This window comes from Euprymna scolopes, unplaced genomic scaffold (genome assembly GCF_053919585.1).
Source record: "Euprymna scolopes isolate OS-2025 unplaced genomic scaffold, ASM5391958v1 sca529, whole genome shotgun sequence".
In the NCBI taxonomy this organism is placed as follows: domain Eukaryota; kingdom Metazoa; phylum Mollusca; class Cephalopoda; order Sepiida; family Sepiolidae; genus Euprymna; species Euprymna scolopes.
Genome location: NW_027633579.1, coordinates 19391 through 37358, shown reverse-complemented (window position 1 = coordinate 37358; position 17968 = coordinate 19391). Strand labels below are relative to the sequence as shown.

At 31.9% G+C, this 17968-nt stretch overlaps 12 non-coding genes across 12 annotated transcripts; all 12 read left to right on the top strand.

Annotated features, from left to right (window-relative positions):
• Window positions 1-7385: 7385 nt before the first annotated feature.
• Window positions 7386-7509, top strand: LOC145275009 (U5 spliceosomal RNA). Its single transcript, XR_013867035.1, has one exon. It is a non-coding gene; the product is annotated as a U5 spliceosomal RNA (small nuclear RNA).
• An 810-nt stretch (window positions 7510-8319) lies between these two features.
• On the top strand, window positions 8320-8443 carry LOC145275008 (U5 spliceosomal RNA). Its single transcript, XR_013867034.1, has one exon. It is a non-coding gene; the product is annotated as a U5 spliceosomal RNA (small nuclear RNA).
• Window positions 8444-9251: 808 nt separating this feature from the next.
• On the top strand, window positions 9252-9375 carry LOC145275007 (U5 spliceosomal RNA). Its single transcript, XR_013867033.1, has one exon. It is a non-coding gene; the product is annotated as a U5 spliceosomal RNA (small nuclear RNA).
• An 809-nt stretch (window positions 9376-10184) lies between these two features.
• Window positions 10185-10308, top strand: LOC145275006 (U5 spliceosomal RNA). The gene has a single exon (XR_013867032.1). It is a non-coding gene; the product is annotated as a U5 spliceosomal RNA (small nuclear RNA).
• Window positions 10309-11116: 808 nt separating this feature from the next.
• LOC145275005 (U5 spliceosomal RNA) lies at window positions 11117-11240 on the top strand. Its single transcript, XR_013867031.1, has one exon. It is a non-coding gene; the product is annotated as a U5 spliceosomal RNA (small nuclear RNA).
• Window positions 11241-12044: 804 nt separating this feature from the next.
• Window positions 12045-12168, top strand: LOC145275004 (U5 spliceosomal RNA). The gene has a single exon (XR_013867030.1). It is a non-coding gene; the product is annotated as a U5 spliceosomal RNA (small nuclear RNA).
• Window positions 12169-12976: 808 nt separating this feature from the next.
• Window positions 12977-13100, top strand: LOC145275003 (U5 spliceosomal RNA). Its single transcript, XR_013867029.1, has one exon. It is a non-coding gene; the product is annotated as a U5 spliceosomal RNA (small nuclear RNA).
• Window positions 13101-13905: 805 nt separating this feature from the next.
• LOC145275002 (U5 spliceosomal RNA) lies at window positions 13906-14029 on the top strand. The gene has a single exon (XR_013867028.1). It is a non-coding gene; the product is annotated as a U5 spliceosomal RNA (small nuclear RNA).
• Window positions 14030-14837: 808 nt separating this feature from the next.
• Window positions 14838-14961, top strand: LOC145274999 (U5 spliceosomal RNA). The gene has a single exon (XR_013867026.1). It is a non-coding gene; the product is annotated as a U5 spliceosomal RNA (small nuclear RNA).
• Window positions 14962-15758: 797 nt separating this feature from the next.
• Window positions 15759-15882, top strand: LOC145274998 (U5 spliceosomal RNA). Its single transcript, XR_013867025.1, has one exon. It is a non-coding gene; the product is annotated as a U5 spliceosomal RNA (small nuclear RNA).
• An 805-nt stretch (window positions 15883-16687) lies between these two features.
• Window positions 16688-16811, top strand: LOC145274997 (U5 spliceosomal RNA). The gene has a single exon (XR_013867024.1). It is a non-coding gene; the product is annotated as a U5 spliceosomal RNA (small nuclear RNA).
• An 808-nt stretch (window positions 16812-17619) lies between these two features.
• On the top strand, window positions 17620-17743 carry LOC145274996 (U5 spliceosomal RNA). Its single transcript, XR_013867023.1, has one exon. It is a non-coding gene; the product is annotated as a U5 spliceosomal RNA (small nuclear RNA).
• Window positions 17744-17968: the final 225 nt, after the last annotated feature.

Sequence of the window (17968 nt, the reverse complement as noted above, 5' to 3'; positions counted from 1 at the left end):
AGAGAACGTTGTTTTATAGGGGGATTTAAGGGGCATAAACATGCGTTTCTTCTAAGGCAGGAGAGATTTTACCAGGGGAGGTGTTGTATTTGCTGGTAAGTGATGTTTTTGTTATTTTTATGGTTTTAAAACTCCGATAACAATATACTTTATTATTCCTCTTTCTATCCTTGTTCGCTGACCATAAGTCATATCTTTTTTTTTTTTTTTTCTCCTTTTCTTCTCGCGGATCTTTGCTTGTTCTAATTACGAGTTCTTACTGATCAGTTAGGCATTTCGCATAATACTTTAGGAATGATAATATTTTCGAAGGAATCAAACTACATTTTTTTTTCGGAGAAATACGTTATTTAAAAGTTGAAATAAAATAATAATCAAACTCGTCCATATTAATCGACAATGTTTTAGGGGGAGAGGGTGGGTGTTAAATTAGAGGTTGAATTGGTAGATTGTACCCCCATTATAGTTTTGTCGATCGCCCGACTGTAGGAATCAGGTATTTTCCTACTCTATTTTGAGGTTTGATTTAGCCGGATTATTTTCCGTGTGACAAGTAAATGTAAATTTTTCTCCACGCCCAACATGTTAGTAGTGTTTCTGCTACAACAATAGTTTTTCTTCCCGGGCTTCTAAATACAGAATTTTAATGAATGCCTATTTATTAAGGAGTATCTGAAGCGACCAAACTACATTGTATTCATCTACAATTATAACCGTAATATCGTTATATTTACAGAAAGGTAATTTTGCACGTTGCTCGCTAGAGTCTGTAAATATTGGTTCTCACTTGACTTGAAACTGAGCGCTGATCAAGTTGGTAAATTAATGAAAAGGTGATAAAAACATGATTAGCCAATCAAAATCGAAGCAGACGACTGATAAAATTGGAAGAAAATTTTAGTTTTTAATCCCGTACAAAGTTTATCTGTCCAACCCTAAGCATAAAACAATTAAGTTTTTTTTCTAGAAATTCTTAAACTTTTGTTGAACAAAAAAAAAAAGCTCTAACATTCGCTTAAAAAGGAAACAATGGTCATCTATTTGAAACAAAACATAAAAAATATTCATGAAACTTACATTAGGTTGCTGGGTGCTCTTAGTACGCTTTATTGTCTTAAATAGTATTTAAGTTTAATTAAAGTGTTATCTGTTTTTGTTAAATTGTAAAGTTAAAGTACAGAATAGGTACAAAACACTGCTTCCCATGTTAAGAATGGTTTTCCAAATAACATCATTATAACACGGACCAATATGCGGGCTAGTACCGGGGTCTTTTATATTTAATTTTAATGTTTTCCATTCTTTTCTATTACATTATCCGATAAACGTTACTTTTGTTTCCTAGGGTCACAAAATTTAGTCGACGCTCTGTATATTCCGGCGTTTATATCAGCTGCCCAAGTTAACCTTATGAAAAAAACATGCACAAATTGTAAAAGTTACAAATTAATGCACCAATATAATAGACTAGCACAACGCCAGACATTTTTTAAAACCGACAACATTGTTCGTCATCTATCCATGTACTCCACACGCAGAGTTAAGATTTTTTTTTATTTTGCGTATGATGCAATCCTATTCACTAAAATATTGTAACCTGATCATTTAATTAGTCGTACAAGTCGTATACCTCTAGTTGGTCTGTTTTGGATCTACAGAGATTTTTTCCTGTCTATAGCAAACATTAAAATTGTGCGTTTAGCAAGATCATGTCAGAATTATAATTCTCGTTTCTGTAGTGAATTCGAGCAGTTTTTATCTTTTCTAATTTTATTTAAATTCATCGACGTTAATCTTTACAGAGGGCGGTTTACTACATACGCTTTTCCGCCGAAGGTTCCAGGGATTGATCAGTTGTGTCTAACCTCCTTCACTAACACATTGCTTGCTGTTGCCATGACCGGTGTAAATAATCAATAATACGGTTCACTAAAAAAGTCAGACAAATCTATACATTAATACCGTAGTACGTTTAATGTTAGTACGTACGTGCGTCACACTTCAATTATTCGTTCGACAGATCTCATTTATTAAAAAGACGGATAGTTGGTGATAACATACTACGAACATTAGATTAGCGTATCTATATACTGATTTAATGTTCGTAGTATTACGTTCCATCGTTCTTTTTAATAAGTAGGATCTCCCGATTACTGAAGACGCAATGTGAAACAAATAATTTGATATTTCTTTTGGACACTACGTGAAACTAAAGTATACTTTCTTTATTAGGATTCAACGGTAGTATCCATTCTGTCTTAAGATGGTATAATGGTTATCGTGAGGTTGTCATTAGCGTTGGGCGCCCATACAATGGAAACATGTCACAGTCACCTATAAGGATATTGGAGATCACCCCTAATAACCAGATATATTCTGACACTACATTAAGTTACTTGAATAAATACTTTAACAGTTTTAACAAAAGGGCTACAATGATATTGCGGGGTATCCATTTACGCTGAACGTCCACAGAATGGCCACCAACAATGTATTACATATGAAACCTACCGCTGTAGAGTTTCCACAGGTCCCATTAGTAATAATAAATAACGATAAAATTAAGATATCACCAAATCTGATATATATATATATATATATATATATATATATATATATAATTGAATCGAACTCACAAAGAATGGGCATGTCAAATGGAATAACATGACTTATATAGAAAATAGGAAACCCACTGTTTGAAAACCCCTCGATATTAAGAATTTAACTGTTTTAAAAAGCAGACGAATGCAAAATTGATGTTAATGAACATTTTTATTACTTTTTTAAAATAGTAAAATATACTTAAGGAAATACAGTTTTTTCTTATTAAAATCAAGTTTGCTCTCCATTGATCTTTTCGACCGTTAAATCTTAAATTCTTAATATCGTGTGCTATTCAAACAGTGGATGGCCTATTCTTTCACCCATTCGTTTTTCCAACGTTCACACTGTTATCGGAATTTAAATCTTAATCCAGCCTCACTTACAACCTCTGCGGACGTGCCTGGAGTTCCCTCCTCCATGACACGAAAAAATAAATCTATCTCCCGTAGAGTAATGGAGATTAAGCAGAGAGGCCAACAAACATAAGTTAAAAAAAGAATATATACAATAAATAAATGTTACCATAGCCAATACAATTAACCTGTTTTTTTTTATTTAAAAGTAGTTTTTAATTTTTTTATCTGAAACATTCGATTATTACGATATTACGATTTTGCAAACAAAATGGCGGCTTACAGACTTTTTCATACGAAACAAACCTGCCGCCATATTGTTGTCAAACCCGAATATTTGAGATTTAGAAAACATTTAAAACTACTTGTAAAAATGATGAGTCAGATAGATACAAAAGTAACTTGTTAGTTATGGCACCATTTATAAATTGTACACTTGAATGTTTTGACTTCTCGGTTAAATCGCTAGAATTTACTATCCGAAAATGTGAAAAAAAAATAATTTTAATATTGATGTTTATTAACATCAATTATGCACCTGTCTGGTTTGTTTAACTGTACAATCTTTATATATATATATATATATATATATATATATATATATATATATATAAAGTAAATTCTTGGTACAGCAAAATGGAAGAAATTTCAGAGGAAACATAATTTAATTTAAATACCAAAAAAGCAAAAAAAACGGGCAGGTGAAATTATTAACATTTCCTTAAGGCCTTATCGTCTGACCCTCTAAGAGGAAACGTCAGAATGATAAATTAAAAACTAAGAAACGAATGAGGAAAGAAGGGAATTTGGTTTCAGTTGGAAGACCAGTGAGAAAAAAAAATCTCACTGTTCAGGTGGTTTTAAATCAATAAATATCTCCAACTGATGTTTCAAAATCTTTTGTCTTGGTCCATCACGTTGTCCCATTTATTTAAAATTACCATGGTTAGGTCCTGTTGGCCTTCATATTGTTAAAAGGATTTCTTCTGCTACTCAACGTTGTTTTCCAGCTACTATGCTTAGAGTAGTTTACACAACTCGAACCTTTTTCTCTTCTTTTCGTAAAGATGTTTTGCCAACCATTCAAAAGAATTCTGTTGCTTATAAATTTGTTTGTCAGTGTGGAGCTGACTACGTTGGCAAAACATCCCAAAGATTAGAAATGAGAATATCCCAACATATCCCTCGGGATATTCGACTACACCAAGTTTCGAGAACATGCGGGCACTTCCAAGCTCATGAGTCCGCCATTGGTAATCACCTGATGAGTATAAATAGGTGTTCTGATCAATATTCCGATGTGTGGTTTTCTGTTTTATACAGTGCGAGGTCGGACTATCATCTCAATATTATTGAGGCGTTAGTCATTAATAACTCTCGACCTAGCCTGTGTAGACAAAAGATTTTGAAACATCAGTTGGAGATATTTATTGATTTAAAACCACCTGAACAGTGAGATTTTTTTTTCTCTCACTGGTCTTCCAACTGAAACCAAATTCCCTTCTTTCCTCATTCGTTTCTTAGTTTTTAATTTATCATTCTGACGTTTCCTCTTAGAGGGTCAGACGATAAGGCCTTAAGGAAATTTTAATAATTTCACCTGCCCGTTTTTTTTTGTATATATATATATATATATATATATATATATGTATATATAATCACCGAAGTGACGCAATGTTGAACTTGGTCAGTACTAAAATAGGTGACCATTTAGGACTTGCAGGTGTTGTATGTGCTCTCAGTTTATCTCGGCATTGTTTCCAGTCGTCCAGGACTACTCTGCCACTGGATCCAAGCAGTGCCGATTCAGGAGAAGTGTGAGTGTGGATTACGCAACGCTTACTTTACAATTACCCGTGCAGCTCCTCCATACATGGGGTATCTATAGTCTTTTGAGATTGAACGGAGGCTTACACTTTCAAAAAGAGAAAAAAATGAAGCTAGGGAGAAATTAAATCTAACATTAACCTATTCTAGTTTGATCGAGTCGGATTGTTTATGCTAATAGCAAAGCCAAACGGGTCATTAACCTGTAATTAACTGGATAATTTTCAGCTTCTATATAGTTTGATTCATTGCAGATAAGTTCAAACGTTACAATTATGTACTTATAAAGATGAGTTTCCACCGATTTTCAAAAATAAAGAAAAAAATGCCTCAGATATGACGTCGGGGAGCTCAACAACCGATCTCCTACGTTCCCCATATTAATTCACTAAACAAAATCTGGTAATTGTAGCCTGGTAGACCAACACAAAACCTACCTTAAAAACTTGTTTACTATTGGTTTTCGGGTCTACTCTAAACGAATATCGCATTTAAAATTGGAGCAGGAAACTCGTCTTCACGATACTTCAAAATAAAAAAGAAAAAAAAAGATACTTTTCCGCATTTTTTCACCTATTAATGCAACGCACATGTTTTTTCCAAACAACGGTTGGAATTTAAGATAGTGGATAGTTAACTTTAATAAATATATATGCACACATACAATAACAGTCACTACATATAACAAAGAATTACATAATATCGAGAAATCTACTTATTTACAAAAAGTTAAGATATTCGTTTTCAGCATACCCGCAGATTTGTAAAGGTCGTCATTTTAAAGGAAACTGAATAGGTTCTGCTGGGTGACGGCTTCGATAGATGGAAAGAAAAGCAAAATTGAGGAAACAAGAGAAAATGTAAAGTATGGATGTCTTGTCCCCCTAAAATCCAAACGTCATATCGGTTCCGATACTATATTTCATCTTTTTTTCCTTAGACCGGAAGTCGTTTTAGACAGAAACTAGGTTATTTTTTCTTTCAATTCAGCATAACTTTTTTGGATATTTGCATTTTACCGCAATTAAAAACGATAAAGTGTTAAAGTGGTAAGTTATTCATAAGCGATCATATATATACACACACAACAGGTCGCCCGGTATTGCGCAGTCGTAAAATACGTTTAAATGATATTTATATCAATGCAGATAGCTTATTTATCGTTGTTATATCGAACCACATATATAGTAATGATTTTAAAAAAAATAGGTGCTAATGCAGAGAGTGCTCGGCGCTATTTTTTTTTAAATCGTATTTCCCCATTTAATTAAAGTTATATTCACTTGTAAGGGTAAAGTACAGAATATGTACAAAACACCCTCCCCTCTCTATGTTAAGAATGGCTTTTTAAATAACATTATTTCAGTACTCTGCAGGAGTACCATAAAATAAAATGACTCGTGCGCCACCGAGAATAGAAATCAAAACATTAAGCTTACAATTTACTTTCTCCAAGAAACATTTTACAAATATGGCCAAATATGACCGCCGCGTTATATAGAGACAGGACACCTGCGGAAAAGTCTCTTTTCAGTATTGTAAAAAGAAAAAAATGCCGTTCCAAATTTAAATGTATGATTCGTTTAATAACAGCCCAAGATAACGAGTTTTTTTTTTTTTTTGTTTAAGAGTTTTGTGTTGGTCGACGAGACCACAATTACCAAAAATCTATTGAAATAATTTTCTACTTCAGTAGATAAATCCATTCCATGTGCCTTTTCTTTAGAAATGGTTTTCAGATTCAGCATCATTGTTGAAATAAATTTTCCTCACATTAGGCAAAATATTTGTTTAGAAATCAACACAAACAATAATGTAGCCCATTAAATATTATATTTAATCTTGCTGGTTGGTTGATAACCACGAAGTTTGGTTATATTTTGGATTCGCGTCAATTTTGACTGCAAGTAGGTGGGTTCATGAAAATTCGTGCTTGAGAGTCCGGTATAATATATGCTCATTTCGGCTCAACTGAAGAAAAAAATCTTGTTGGACAATAAATTAATCCAAAAGGAAAAAGTTGAATAATAAACTACAGTCAAAAATTAACAAAAAAGCGTGCGAATATATGAACGTATGCTTGGGAAATTCTCAGAACAATATGACGCAACAACCAAAGCGACGGATTAGTCATTTTATAAAACGATTGTCATATCCGATTGGTTAAAATTTATAACGATGGTTACAAATATGATGACCAAAAAGTTCGTTGTGTTACCCTAAGGTAAGTAAAAGTACGTTTTATGCGACAGGTGATAGATTATTAAAAGAAAGTGTAGAAAAAGTAGCCGATATAAATCAGTACGTCTCTTCTTGTTTTATACGCTCCAACCCTACTGAACCCCCTAGAATTATACAGGGGAAGATAACTTTATTAACTGGGGCTGCCAGGGAGATAAATGTGATTTTTTTTTAAATAATCTCATTTTTTTCTAAAATACTCTCTACTATGCAGAATTATAATAGATAGAATAATTTGGTAATCAAGCAGTATCATATACATCTGTAAAATTGAATTAATTAATTCGACAAAATGACATTTCAGGATCGCGCCTGTTGAACGACGCTGTCAAGCTAACTTGGGGCCCCTCAAAATGAAGGCCACTCTTGTTCCTGGTCATTTTTAGCGAATAAATCTTTCGCCTTTTCCTAAAGATTTCCGTGGTCAAGAACAATAAGGAGTCTATAGACTTATTTTTCCTTAAACCCTACATTTTTGTAGGGTAATAAATTATATAATAACAGACTAATGGGAGAAAATGTTTCACTTTGTTTTCTCACCATAGTATATAAGAAAATGAAAGCAGGTTTGCCTTCAGTCGATTTTGTATGCAAAAATTTAATGGTTTTCCTTTTTGTTTAATCCATGTATAAATTTATTTTCATGTTAATTTAACGACATTTTTCACCAAAAATCTCACTTTGTAATAGTGTCTGTTAAAACGTGAAAATACCTATTCAAAGTAAAAATATGCTTTCTCTTGAATTCTTCTCTTCAAAGTTGCCAAAGCACTTACATTTTTTAACGAGGCGTTCATAGATAGATTTCGTTTTTGTGTATACTCCATGTTTGCCTATTGTAAAAATGAACGCGAGTCATGTACGTTATATGTTTGTGATAAAAAAATGTGATTTTCATTTTATTTTTTTTTTATTTTTTGGTTGTTAAAAAGTACGTTTTATGCGACAGATTATTAAAAGAAAGTGTAGAAAAAGTAGCCGATATAAATCAGTACGTCTCTTCTTGTTTTATACGCTCCAACCCTACTGAACCCCCTAGAATTATACAGGGGAAGATAACTTTATTAACTGGGGCTGCCAGGGAGATAAATGTGATTTTTTTTTTTTAAATAATCTCATTTTTTTCTAAAATACTCTCTACTATGCAGAATTATAATAGATAGAATAATTTGGTAATCAAGCAGTATCATATACATCTGTAAAATTGAATTAATTAATTCGACAAAATGACATTTCAGGATCGCGCCTGTTGAACGACGCTGTCAAGCTAACTTGGGGCCCCTCAAAATGAAGGCCACTCTTGTTCCTGGTCATTTTTAGCGAATAAATCTTTCGCCTTTTCCTAAAGATTTCCGTGGTCAAGAACAATAAGGAGTCTATAGACTTATTTTTCCTTAAACCCTACATTTTTGTAGGGTAATAAATTATATAATAACAGACTAATGGGAGAAAATGTTTCACTTTGTTTTCTCACCATAGTATATAAGAAAATGAAAGCAGGTTTGCCTTCAGTCGATTTTGTATGCAAAAATTTAATGGTTTTCCTTTTTGTTTAATCCATGTATAAATTTATTTTCATGTTAATTTAACGACATTTTTCACCAAAAATCTCACTTTGTAATAGTGTCTGTTAAAACGTGAAAATACCTATTCAAAGTAAAAATATGCTTTCTCTTGAATTCTTCTCTTCAAAGTTGCCAAAGCACTTACATTTTTTAACGAGGCGTTCATAGATAGATTTCGTTTTTGTGTATACTCCATGTTTGCCTATTGTAAAAATGAACGCGAGTCATGTACGTTATATGTTTGTGATAAAAAATGTGATTTTCATTTTATTTTTTTTTTATTTTTTGGTTGTTAAAAAGTACGTTTTATGCGACAGATTATTAAAAGAAAGTGTAGAAAAAGTAGCCGATATAAATCAGTACGTCTCTTCTTGTTTTATACGCTCCAACCCTACTGAACCCCCTAGAATTATACAGGGGAAGATAACTTTATTAACTGGGGCTGCCAGGGAGATAAATGTGATTTTTTTTTTTAAATAATCTCATTTTTTTCTAAAATACTCTCTACTATGCAGAATTATAATAGATAGAATAATTTGGTAATCAAGCAGTATCATATACATCTGTAAAATTGAATTAATTAATTCGACAAAATGACATTTCAGGATCGCGCCTGTTGAACGACGCTGTCAAGCTAACTTGGGGCCCCTCAAAATGAAGGCCACTCTTGTTCCTGGTCATTTTTAGCGAATAAATCTTTCGCCTTTTCCTAAAGATTTCCGTGGTCAAGAACAATAAGGAGTCTATAGACTTATTTTTCCTTAAACCCTACATTTTTGTAGGGTAATAAATTATATAATAACAGACTAATGGGAGAAAATGTTTCACTTTGTTTTCTCACCATAGTATATAAGAAAATGAAAGCAGGTTTGCCTTCAGTCGATTTTGTATGCAAAAATTTAATGGTTTTCCTTTTTGTTTAATCCATGTATAAATTTATTTTCATGTTAATTTAACGACATTTTTCACCAAAAATCTCACTTTGTAATAGTGTCTGTTAAAACGTGAAAATACCTATTCAAAGTAAAAATATGCTTTCTCTTGAATTCTTCTCTTCAAAGTTGCCAAAGCACTTACATTTTTTAACGAGGCGTTCATAGATAGATTTCGTTTTTGTGTATACTCCATGTTTGCCTATTGTAAAAATGAACGCGAGTCATGTACGTTATATGTTTGTGATAAAAAATGTGATTTTCATTTTATTTTTTTTTTATTTTTTGGTTGTTAAAAAGTACGTTTTATGCGACAGATTATTAAAAGAAAGTGTAGAAAAAGTAGCCGATATAAATCAGTACGTCTCTTCTTGTTTTATACGCTCCAACCCTACTGAACCCCCTAGAATTATACAGGGGAAGATAACTTTATTAACTGGGGCTGCCAGGGAGATAAATGTGATTTTTTTTTTTTAAATAATCTCATTTTTTTCTAAAATACTCTCTACTATGCAGAATTATAATAGATAGAATAATTTGGTAATCAAGCAGTATCATATACATCTGTAAAATTGAATTAATTAATTCGACAAAATGACATTTCAGGATCGCGCCTGTTGAACGACGCTGTCAAGCTAACTTGGGGCCCCTCAAAATGAAGGCCACTCTTGTTCCTGGTCATTTTTAGCGAATAAATCTTTCGCCTTTTCCTAAAGATTTCCGTGGTCAAGAACAATAAGGAGTCTATAGACTTATTTTTCCTTAAACCCTACATTTTTGTAGGGTAATAAATTATATAATAACAGACTAATGGGAGAAAATGTTTCACTTTGTTTTCTCACCATAGTATATAAGAAAATGAAAGCAGGTTTGCCTTCAGTCGATTTTGTATGCAAAAATTTAATGGTTTTCCTTTTTGTTTAATCCATGTATAAATTTATTTTCATGTTAATTTAACGACATTTTTCACCAAAAATCTCACTTTGTAATAGTGTCTGTTAAAACGTGAAAATACCTATTCAAAGTAAAAATATGCTTTCTCTTGAATTCTTCTCTTCAAAGTTGCCAAAGCACTTACATTTTTTAACGAGGCGTTCATAGATAGATTTCGTTTTTGTGTATACTCCATGTTTGCCTATTGTAAAAATGAACGCGAGTCATGTACGTTATATGTTTGTGATAAAAAATGTGATTTTCATTTTATTTTTTTTTTATTTTTTGGTTGTTAAAAAGTACGTTTTATGCGACAGATTATTAAAAGAAAGTGTAGAAAAAGTAGCCGATATAAATCAGTACGTCTCTTCTTGTTTTATACGCTCCAACCCTACTGAACCCCCTAGAATTATACAGGGGAAGATAACTTTATTAACTGGGGCTGCCAGGGAGATAAATGTGATTTTTTTTTTTAAATAATCTCATTTTTTTCTAAAATACTCTCTACTATGCAGAATTATAATAGATAGAATAATTTGGTAATCAAGCAGTATCATATACATCTGTAAAATTGAATTAATTAATTCGACAAAATGACATTTCAGGATCGCGCCTGTTGAACGACGCTGTCAAGCTAACTTGGGGCCCCTCAAAATGAAGGCCACTCTTGTTCCTGGTCATTTTTAGCGAATAAATCTTTCGCCTTTTCCTAAAGATTTCCGTGGTCAAGAACAATAAGGAGTCTATAGACTTATTTTTCCTTAAACCCTACATTTTTGTAGGGTAATAAATTATATAATAACAGACTAATGGGAGAAAATGTTTCACTTTGTTTTCTCACCATAGTATATAAGAAAATGAAAGCAGGTTTGCCTTCAGTCGATTTTGTATGCAAAAATTTAATGGTTTTCCTTTTTGTTTAATCCATGTATAAATTTATTTTCATGTTAATTTAACGACATTTTTCACCAAAAATCTCACTTTGATAGTGTCTGTTAAAACGTGAAAATACCTATTCAAAGTAAAAATATGCTTTCTCTTGAATTCTTCTCTTCAAAGTTGCCAAAGCACTTACATTTTTTAACGAGGCGTTCATAGATAGATTTCGTTTTTGTGTATACTCCATGTTTGCCTATTGTAAAAATGAACGCGAGTCATGTACGTTATATGTTTGTGATAAAAAATGTGATTTTCATTTTATTTTTTTTTTATTTTTTGGTTGTTAAAAAGTACGTTTTATGCGACAGATTATTAAAAGAAAGTGTAGAAAAAGTAGCCGATATAAATCAGTACGTCTCTTCTTGTTTTATACGCTCCAACCCTACTGAACCCCCTAGAATTATACAGGGGAAGATAACTTTATTAACTGGGGCTGCCAGGGAGATAAATGTGATTTTTTTTAAAATAATCTCATTTTTTTCTAAAATACTCTCTACTATGCAGAATTATAATAGATAGAATAATTTGGTAATCAAGCAGTATCATATACATCTGTAAAATTGAATTAATTAATTCGACAAAATGACATTTCAGGATCGCGCCTGTTGAACGACGCTGTCAAGCTAACTTGGGGCCCCTCAAAATGAAGGCCACTCTTGTTCCTGGTCATTTTTAGCGAATAAATCTTTCGCCTTTTCCTAAAGATTTCCGTGGTCAAGAACAATAAGGAGTCTATAGACTTATTTTTCCTTAAACCCTACATTTTTGTAGGGTAATAAATTATATAATAACAGACTAATGGGAGAAAATGTTTCACTTTGTTTTCTCACCATAGTATATAAGAAAATGAAAGCAGGTTTGCCTTCAGTCGATTTTGTATGCAAAAATTTAATGGTTTTCCTTTTTGTTTAATCCATGTATAAATTTATTTTCATGTTAATTTAACGACATTTTTCACCAAAAATCTCACTTTGTAATAGTGTCTGTTAAAACGTGAAAATACCTATTCAAAGTAAAAATATGCTTTCTCTTGAATTCTTCTCTTCAAAGTTGCCAAAGCACTTACATTTTTTAACGAGGCGTTCATAGATAGATTTCGTTTTTGTGTATACTCCATGTTTGCCTATTGTAAAAATGAACGCGAGTCATGTACGTTATATGTTTGTGATAAAAAATGTGATTTTCATTTTATTTTTTTTTTATTTTTTGGTTGTTAAAAAGTACGTTTTATGCGACAGATTATTAAAAGAAAGTGTAGAAAAAGTAGCCGATATAAATCAGTACGTCTCTTCTTGTTTTATACGCTCCAACCCTACTGAACCCCCTAGAATTATACAGGGGAAGATAACTTTATTAACTGGGGCTGCCAGGGAGATAAATGTGATTTTTTTTTTTAAATAATCTCATTTTTTTCTAAAATACTCTCTACTATGCAGAATTATAATAGATAGAATAATTTGGTAATCAAGCAGTATCATATACATCTGTAAAATTGAATTAATTAATTCGACAAAATGACATTTCAGGATCGCGCCTGTTGAACGACGCTGTCAAGCTAACTTGGGGCCCCTCAAAATGAAGGCCACTCTTGTTCCTGGTCATTTTTAGCGAATAAATCTTTCGCCTTTTCCTAAAGATTTCCGTGGTCAAGAACAATAAGGAGTCTATAGACTTATTTTTCCTTAAACCCTACATTTTTGTAGGGTAATAAATTATATAATAACAGACTAATGGGAGAAAATGTTTCACTTTGTTTTCTCACCATAGTATATAAGAAAATGAAAGCAGGTTTGCCTTCAGTCGATTTTGTATGCAAAAATTTAATGGTTTTCCTTTTTGTTTAATCCATGTATAAATTTATTTTCATGTTAATTTAACGACATTTTTCACCAAAAATCTCACTTTGTAATAGTGTCTGTTAAAACGTGAAAATACCTATTCAAAGTAAAAATATGCTTTCTCTTGAATTCTTCTCTTCAAAGTTGCCAAAGCACTTACATTTTTTAACGAGGCGTTCATAGATAGATTTCGTTTTTGTGTATACTCCATGTTTGCCTATTGTAAAAATGAACGCGAGTCATGTACGTTATATGTTTGTGATAAAAAATGTGATTTTCATTTTATTTTTTTTTTATTTTTTGGTTGTTAAAAAGTACGTTTTATGCGACAGATTATTAAAAGAAAGTGTAGAAAAAGTAGCCGATATAAATCAGTACGTCTCTTCTTGTTTTATACGCTCCAACCCTACTGAACCCCCTAGAATTATACAGGGGAAGATAACTTTATTAACTGGGGCTGCCAGGGAGATAAATGTGATTTTTTTTAAAATAGTCTCATTTTTTCTAAAATACTCTCTACTATGCAGAATTATAATAGATAGAATAATTTGGTAATCAAGCAGTATCATATACATCTGTAAAATTGAATTAATTAATTCGACAAAATGACATTTCAGGATCGCGCCTGTTGAACGACGCTGTCAAGCTAACTTGGGGCCCCTCAAAATGAAGGCCACTCTTGTTCCTGGTCATTTTTAGCGAATAAATCTTTCGCCTTTTCCTAAAGATTTCCGTGGTCAAGAACAATAAGGAGTCTATAGACTTATTTTTCCTTAAACCCTACATTTTTGTAGGGTAATAAATTATATAATAACAGACTAATGGGAGAAAATGTTTCACTTTGTTTTCTCACCATAGTATATAAGAAAATGAAAGCAGGTTTGCCTTCAGTCGATTTTGTATGCAAAAATTTAATGGTTTTCCTTTTTGTTTAATCCATGTATAAATTTATTTTCATGTTAATTTAACGACATTTTTCACCAAAAATCTCACTTTGTAATAGTGTCTGTTAAAACGTGAAAATACCTATTCAAAGTAAAAATATGCTTTCTCTTGAATTCTTCTCTTCAAAGTTGCCAAAGCACTTACATTTTTTAACGAGGCGTTCATAGATAGATTTCGTTTTTGTGTATACTCCATGTTTGCCTATTGTAAAAATGAACGCGAGTCATGTACGTTATATGTTTGTGATAAAAAATGTGATTTTCATTTTATTTTTTTTTTATTTTTTGGTTGTTAAAAAGTACGTTTTATGCGACAGATTATTAAAAGAAAGTGTAGAAAAAGTAGCCGATATAAATCAGTACGTCTCTTCTTGTTTTATACGCTCCAACCCTACTGAACCCCCTAGAATTATACAGGGGAAGATAACTTTATTAACTGGGGCTGCCAGGGAGATAAATGTGATTTTTTTTTTTAAATAATCTCATTTTTTTCTAAAATACTCTCTACTATGCAGAATTATAATAGATAGAATAATTTGGTAATCAAGCAGTATCATATACATCTGTAAAATTGAATTAATTAATTCGACAAAATGACATTTCAGGATCGCGCCTGTTGAACGACGCTGTCAAGCTAACTTGGGGCCCCTCAAAATGAAGGCCACTCTTGTTCCTGGTCATTTTTAGCGAATAAATCTTTCGCCTTTTCCTAAAGATTTCCGTGGTCAAGAACAATAAGGAGTCTATAGACTTATTTTTCCTTAAACCCTACATTTTTGTAGGGTAATAAATTATATAATAACAGACTAATGGGAGAAAATGTTTCACTTTGTTTTCTCACCATAGTATATAAGAAAATGAAAGCAGGTTTGCCTTCAGTCGATTTTGTATGCAAAAATTTAATGGTTTTCCTTTTTGTTTAATCCATGTATAAATTTATTTTCATGTTAATTTAACGACATTTTTCACCAAAAATCTCACTTTGTAATAGTGTCTGTTAAAACGTGAAAATACCTATTCAAAGTAAAAATATGCTTTCTCTTGAATTCTTCTCTTCAAAGTTGCCAAAGCACTTACATTTTTTAACGAGGCGTTCATAGATAGATTTCGTTTTTGTGTATACTCCATGTTTGCCTATTGTAAAAATGAACGCGAGTCATGTACGTTATATGTTTGTGACAAAATGTTTTTTTTCATTTTATTTATTTTTTGGTTGTTAAAAAGTACGTTTTATGCGACAGATTATTAAAAGAAAGTGTAGAAAAAGTAGCCGATATAAATCAGTACGTCTCTTCTTGTTTTATACGCTCCAACCCTACTGAACCCCCTAGAATTATACAGGGGAAGATAACTTTATTAACTGGGGCTGCCAGGGAGATAAATGTGATTTTTTTTAAAATAGTCTCATTTTTTCTAAAATACTCTCTACTATGCAGAATTATAATAGATAGAATAATTTGGTAATCAAGCAGTATCATATACATCTGTAAAATTGAATTAATTAATTCGACAAAATGACATTTCAGGATCGCGCCTGTTGAACGACGCTGTCAAGCTAACTTGGGGCCCCTCAAAATGAAGGCCACTCTTGTTCCTGGTCATTTTTAGCGAATAAATCTTTCGCCTTTTCCTAAAGATTTCCGTGGTCAAGAACAATAAGGAGTCTATAGACTTATTTTTCCTTAAACCCTACATTTTTGTAGGGTAATAAATTATATAATAACAGACTAATGGGAGAAAATGTTTCACTTTGTTTTCTCACCATAGTATATAAGAAAATGAAAGCAGGTTTGCCTTCAGTCGATTTTGTATGCAAAAATTTAATGGTTTTCCTTTTTGTTTAATCCATGTATAAATTTATTTTCATGTTAATTTAACGACATTTTTCACCAAAAATCTCACTTTGTAATAGTGTCTGTTAAAACGTGAAAATACCTATTCAAAGTAAAAATATGCTTTCTCTTGAATTCTTCTCTTCAAAGTTGCCAAAGCACTTACATTTTTTAACGAGGCGTTCATAGATAGATTTCGTTTTTGTGTATACTCCATGTTTGCCTATTGTAAAAATGAACGCGAGTCATGTACGTTATATGTTTGTGATAAAAAATGTGATTTTCATTTTATTTTTTTTTTATTTTTTGGTTGTTAAAAAGTACGTTTTATGCGACAGATTATTAAAAGAAAGTGTAGAAAAAGTAGCCGATATAAATCAGTACGTCTCTTCTTGTTTTATACGCTCCAACCCTACTGAACCCCCTAGAATTATACAGGGGAAGATAACTTTATTAACTGGGGCTGCCAGGGAGATAAATGTGATTTTTTTTAAAATAGTCTCATTTTTTCTAAAATACTCTCTACTATGCAGAATTATAATAGATAGAATAATTTGGTAATCAAGCAGTATCATATACATCTGTAAAATTGAATTAATTAATTCGACAAAATGACATTTCAGGATCGCGCCTGTTGAACGACGCTGTCAAGCTAACTTGGGGCCCCTCAAAATGAAGGCCACTCTTGTTCCTGGTCATTTTTAGCGAATAAATCTTTCGCCTTTTCCTAAAGATTTCCGTGGTCAAGAACAATAAGGAGTCTATAGACTTATTTTTCCTTAAACCCTACATTTTTGTAGGGTAATAAATTATATAATAACAGACTAATGGGAGAAAATGTTTCACTTTGTTTTCTCACCATAGTATATAAGAAAATGAAAGCAGGTTTGCCTTCAGTCGATTTTGTATGCAAAAATTTAATGGTTTTCCTTTTTGTTTAATCCATGTATAAATTTATTTTCATGTTAATTTAACGACATTTTTCACCAAAAATCTCACTTTGTAATAGTGTCTGTTAAAACGTGAAAATACCTATTCAAAGTAAAAATATGCTTTCTCTTGAATTCTTCTCTTCAAAGTTGCCAAAGCACTTACATTTTTTAACGAGGCGTTCATAGATAGATTTCGTTTTTGTGTATACTCCATGTTTGCCTATTGTAAAAATGAACGCGAGTCATGTACGTTATATGTTTGTGATAAAAAATGTGATTTTCATTTTATTTTTTTTTTATTTTTTGGTTGTTAAAAAGTACGTTTTATGCGACAGATTATTAAAAGAAAGTGTAGAAAAAGTAGCCGATATAAATCAGTACGTCTCTTCTTGTTTTATACGCTCCAACCCTACTGAACCCCCTAGAATTATACAGGGGAAGATAACTTTATTAACTGGGGCTGCCAGGGAGATAAATGTGATTTTTTTTTTTAAATAATCTCATTTTTTTCTAAAATACTCTCTACTATGCAGAATTATAATAGATAGAATAATTTGGTAATCAAGCAGTATCATATACATCTGTAAAATTGAATTAATTAATTCGACAAAATGACATTTCAGGATCGCGCCTGTTGAACGACGCTGTCAAGCTAACTTGGGGCCCCTCAAAATGAAGGCCACTCTTGTTCCTGGTCATTTTTAGCGAATAAATCTTTCGCCTTTTCCTAAAGATTTCCGTGGTCAAGAACAATAAGGAGTCTATAGACTTATTTTTCCTTAAACCCTACATTTTTGTAGGGTAATAAATTATATAATAACAGACTAATGGGAGAAAATGTTTCACTTTGTTTTCTCACCATAGTATATAAGAAAATGAAAGCAGGTTTGCCTTCAGTCGATTTTGTATGCAAAAATTTAATGGTTTTCCTTTTTGTTTAATCCATGTATAAATTTATTTTCATGTTAATTTAACGACATTTTTCACCAAAAATCTCACTTTGTAATAGTGTCTGTTAAAACGTGAAA